Raw genomic sequence first — 6,000 nt, forward strand, 5'->3', positions numbered from 1 at the left:
GTAACCAATGGCACCCCATACCATCACGCCGGGTGATATGCTATTATGGCAATGACGAATACATACTTCCAATTTGCGTTAACCATGATGTCACCAAACACAGATGCAACCATCATGATGATGTAAACAGAACCTGGATTCATCCGAAAAAATGACGTTTTGCCCTTTGTGCACCCAGGTTCATTGTTGAGTAAACCAGCGCAGGTGCTCCTGTCTGTGATGCACCGTCGAGGGTAACCGCAGGCATGGTCTCCGAGCTGATAGTCCATGCTGCTGCAAACAGCGTCAAACTGTTTGCGCAGATGGTTGTTGTCTTGCAAATGTCTCCGTCTGTTGACTCAGGGATTGAGACGTGGCTGCACGATCCGTTACAGCCATGCAGATAAGATGCCTGTCATCTGGACTGCTAGTGATACGAGGCCGTTGAGATCCAGCACGGTGTTCCGTATTACCCTCCTGAACCCACCGATTCTATATTCCGGTAACGGTCATTGGATCTTGACCAACGCGAGAAGCAATGTCGCGATATGATAAACCGCAATCGCGATAGGCTACAATCCAACCTTTATCAAAGTTGGAAATATGATGGTACACATTTCTCCTCCTTACGTGAGGCATCACAACAACGTTTCACCAGGCAACGCCGGTCATCCGCTGTTTGTGTATGAGAAATCGATTGGAAACTTTCCTCACGTCAGCACGTTGTATGAGTCACCACCGGCGCCAACCTTGTGTGAATGCTCTGAAAAGGTAATCATTTGCATCATCTTCCTGTCGGTTAAATTTTGCATCTGTAGTGCGTCCTCTTCGTGGTGTAGCAATTTTAATGGTCAGTAGTCTATAATCCAGGTAGGCATAGCAAAAAGAGAGTTTGAACAGAACACTGTCAATAAACTGCTGCCAGGTCTTAACTGTGTTTTTGAGGCCATATGATATATAGAGGGTGAACATTAATAAACACAACAAATTGAAGGGGCCGATTCCTGACTGGAAATGGAGGAAGAAGGGTGTTGTGTACATAGTTCTGCGTAGTCAGCGCATACACAGCTTTCCCACTAGAACGCGCCCTGCTAAGCACAACAGCACTGGCACAGCGCTCGTCCATCTCCGCACTACGAGATGGCGCTGCCTTAGAGCCGGACCAAATTCTGCTTCCACCGATCAGCTTATTAATATGTAACGCAGCCAATGAGATTGCTGCTAACGTAGAACCTTTTCTCCTCGCGGATCACACTCGCGCAGTGATACCTGAACGCATGAGGTATTATAACGAGTGTACAGACCTCCGATTAGTCAGTCTGCATTAGTCTGTATCAGTCTGCATTTGTCTGTACCAGTCTATAGTCAAGTTTCAGTCTGTGCCTAATACGATTATCATATTCCTGTACATAGCCATGAAGAGAAATGTGAGAATAAGATTAATGTGCCAAGACCGAAGGAACTTCAGATTGTCAATTGTAAATAGCATCCAGAATCAAGTTACGTAAGGTTTGTGCTTGTTACTATTTTAATAAATGTGTGTGAAAATTAATGAAGTTCTGGTTAAAGTTGGTCACCGTCAGTCTGCTGCTCTAAGCGTGCAAGTGGCATTTATATCGTCTGACCTAATGGCAGAAGATAAACACGCCACGATAAGACCACGAGACATATTGCTGACACTCACCTACTTCGTTAGAGCAAAAAGTCAAATAATCTGATGGTGTGTGTACCGTAGGTCTTACAGTACGCACACCACAAAGGGCCCTATGAACATGCAACCAAAAATTCATCATTACCATGGTAGATGCCACTGACAAATGAAAGTTACTCTGATCACGTGCCATGTTCCTTGTGTGTTGCAGGCTATGTGATTGACACAGTGTACTGCAAGCAGCAGAATGGTCTGGTATTAATTTCAGAAACAAGCCAAGATGATATCTATGTATAGCCAAGCAGATGGAAACAGTCATGACGAAGACCTCAGCTCCCCAAATCTGGTGTGTGGACTGTCCACCGCCTCGCTGCGTGTTTGTCAGTCTGAACATACAAACACCCAAAAAGGGGTTGAAATGTTGTTTGATATGGTTGGTGACTGATGGTACTTGTTTTATTATTGTCGTGCTGCCTCTTGACCATTTCCATCTGTTTGGCTATACAAAAACACCATCCTGCCTTGATCCTGACATGAATATGGGACCATTCTGCTGCTTACAATATGCTGCATCAATCACACAGCCTGAAACACTCTAGGATCACATGACATGTGGTCAGAGAACTTTCATTTGCCAGCACCATATACCATGGCAATGATGCATTTCCAGGCACATTTTCATATGACCATTCTTCTTCCATTTCCAGTCAGAAATCCAACCATGCAGTTTGTCAGTTTCATTAATTTTCATCCTGTAGAGAAATTCAAATAAACCTAAAGATGTTATAATCACTGTTTTGTGAATGTCCACACTCATCGTCTGGTATCGCGCACCGCGGAATTTGAATCCGTGCCAGACATCATGGACATCGAAGACCCCTAGAGGTCTCTGCACCATCGCGACATCAGCTGTGGTGGCGTGCACCTCCTGGCCCGCTTTTAGTGTGAGGGCGCCAAAGTGGAACACGTGGTTCCAACAGCTAATAGCAGTGCCCGTGATAGAGTACTTAAGTGCCTGCCTCTCACTCAGCCAGCCAGCCTGATCTCGTGTACGTCCATGGATACATCGCCTCGCGCTAGACAGCTTACTTACTTTCTTGTTCTGTGTACGAGTGGACGTGTTTGTTAGGTTTCCTTGTTACTCCATTATTCGATCTTGTTGTTCATTCTGTCCTTCGTTGGTCATGTCTGTCCTCTCCCGTTGTGTTGTTGTTTGCGGGTCCCGCCGCGCTTTCCATCATTTCAACCCCCTGACCATCCTGGTCGCAATTACAACACATCGGTAAGGAGGTATACCTTCTTACAGTCTAAGATGTTGAAAAGGTACCAGCAAGGCAGTGGGTGAAGACTTGCATGTCAATGTAAATTAATAAATAAAAAAAAACATTCCATACCCCATGTATAGTGCCCCCTCCCCCCCCCCCCCCCCAAAAAAAAAAATTATCATATGGATGCCCTTGGGTGTGACATTTGTTTGGTGGTAACCTGCATGGCCTGTGGTGGACAGGAGGGTCTGGGGTGGTGGTAATGTTATGGAGCTTTCTGTTGCAAATAGCACATTGTGTAAATAACATTTGTGGTTGTGTGGAGAGCGTAGTAATACTCAAAGTTTCAGTGGTGTCACAAGAGCAGGAAATACATTCTGACCTTGATTATGTATGGAGGCTGTGTAGACCCTGATGTGGCCAAGGAGGAAGCCATTGACATGCTGAGATCAGGCAAAGTTGTTCAAAATAGGCACCAGTACAAATTGCATCTGAGAACCATCCAGGTAATGTTATGTAGCAGAGTTCCTCCAACACCTGTTGTTTTTATTCGTTAGACATAATGACTGCATTCTCATATCAAAATAATGCAGTTGAAGTGGTTGCAGTTCAAAAAGGGATGCTGTGCATTCCTGTAGATATAACTGATGTTCATTGGTTATGATGCTGAGTGTCATCCAATAGAGATGTAGCAGGAGCATGCCATGGTGTTGGGGCATGTAGCTGACAGTGCCAGTAATTGAGTGACTGCTGTCGTGATTGATCTGAGTACCACAGACCAAGTTCAGTAACATTGGAAAATGATGAAGGAAGTTGGTGCCAAGCACTAGATCACTGCTGTCTGTGATAAGGAACTTCCACGTAAACAGTCTCCAAGCCTGAGATCCAGGGTGCAAGACTCAGCAGTGTAGATAGTGGTGCAAGGGTCATTCACAATGCAGAGCCATATGGTGGAAATGTCACTCGATTCTGGGAGTTGACCAGGAGACAAGAAAGTCACACCAGAACACATGTCGATGAGTAAATATTATCGATAGCTGTAGCTGAAGTTGTAGTGTATGCTATCGTGTGGTACAGTGGTGTGGGAAGCATTTCTTTGATGTGACATGGAGTTAAACGACTTGAAGGTGTTCGCAATCCAGTACACTTATTATAGGCTGTGCTTCACTTTTGGGGAGTTGCACAGTGAGCAGCAGTTCTGTGCAGTATCACTGTACTGCACATGGAACCAATAAAACTGTCCCCATACTGGTGAGTCAGTGCACTGGGTGTGGTTGTCAGTTATGCAGATTTTGCTTGGATTGCATTAAGTTCACTGTCCGCTATGGTGAAGTTGATAATACATTTGTCTGTGGGCAGATGAGTTTGGTCTGGCTCAGCTTTAGCAAGGTGGTATGCTTGGTGAGGCTGCTGGCTGTGAGCTATGTTTGGAGGGATTATTGTCTGCAGTATTTATAGATTGTCGATGTTGTAAAATTGTAAAGATTCTGTCTGCCAATTTTAAAAGATTCTGTCTGCTAATTTTAACTTGCAATCCACTGTTTCTCGATCATGCAAAATCATTGCAAGTTGAACTTGAGGCAGGAGTCTGACAATACAGGGGGTCCACAGAATGTGGTCCTGCATCAGTTTGAAGTCCACTAATGTCTGTAACTGGAGCCAAGTAGTGAAGGTGTCTTGTCCCACAGTTGGTTGTCATAATTATTGCTCTAGCAGAGCAGATTGGAAAAGAGCACATTTTGCTGTGAAGTACTTATCAAGTGCTGTCACCTGATATATGATTTGTAGAAAGGACACTCAGATAATTGTGAACCAGATGGTAGGCACAATTCGGAAAAATGGTGGCAGTACAGGTGGAGTGCTACAACAGAGTATGGTGTCATCAGTAAATGGTCATTCCGATGACTCAGGTGGTATCTGGAGTGGCACAATGGACGAGTACTCGGCAGCTATATGACGTGCAGTCACAGGTGTGGTAGCAATGTCCGAAAATTGTCTGGCTGGCTGGGCCACATGGTACAGGGCAACAGACAGAACAAGTTTGAATGCGAATGGTAAATACATCAACAGTGGCAAATACTTGCAAATGTGTCTGTTTGAGCAGCTGATGCACAGTATTTGTCTGGCCTGCGCCTGGATTAGAGTCTGGAATGAAATTGCTAATAAATTGTTTGCAGGATTGCATTATTCAGTACCATTTTTAATTTTCTAGCACAGCACTGATGAAAGTCATGCTTGTTTTTAATCAATATGGGTTGTTGTGGAGTTAGCTTTAAAACATTGCACTGTATCGAAATCACTGTCCTGCCTTGAGAATTGTGACATACTGCAGTTGCACAATGGATGTAGTGTCGATGCACAGTAACTGAATCAGTAGATGTGGGAGCCTTAAAATGATCTATAGGCACTCATCGTGAATCAACAATTTTGAATTTTACTCACAGACAAGATAAGAGTGACAATTAGTAATGACATGGTGGTCAATAGAACATTCCTTATTTACCATGTGATGCCAATCCTTATTTACCATATGATGCCAATACTGAAGCACATCACAGTGCTTGGCAGCTATAGAGTGAACTGAGCCCATCTTACAAAGACATCCTTGGTGAAGACGCTGTTGGTGGACAGGTTGGTTCATCTTTTGTGATCTCCATATTCTTATAGCTGCTCAGGGAATAGATGCTCCAACCATCATTTCATGGGGTGGACGTAGTTGTGAGTTTCCATGACTTCAACACACAAATATAACTTTTAGAGTGACCATTATCATTTTATTTCTGTATCAGTGCTGTAGCTGAAACACAAAAGTCTGTTTTGGATGGTTAGTTTAGTTCCTCAGTCACACTGTAATGCTCAAGCCACCTTACAACGTGTGGCTGGGATACTTCTGGTACCATTATTAACATTACCTTCTTTTCTTCTTCTGTTCACATGTTTCTAAAAACTCCAATTTCTCTGATGTTTTGCCAGATATTTATGGGGGAGTAAGAAGTTGTCATACTGTTCTTTGGATGTATGCTCTTGGATTAGATTTTTTTTACTAGTATGGCACAGTAAACCTCATTGTAGTGAGAAACACCTGTCTTGCAGCATCTGGAACTG

This window comes from Schistocerca gregaria, chromosome 1 (genome assembly GCF_023897955.1).
Source record: "Schistocerca gregaria isolate iqSchGreg1 chromosome 1, iqSchGreg1.2, whole genome shotgun sequence".
NCBI lineage: Eukaryota > Metazoa > Arthropoda > Insecta > Orthoptera > Acrididae > Schistocerca > Schistocerca gregaria.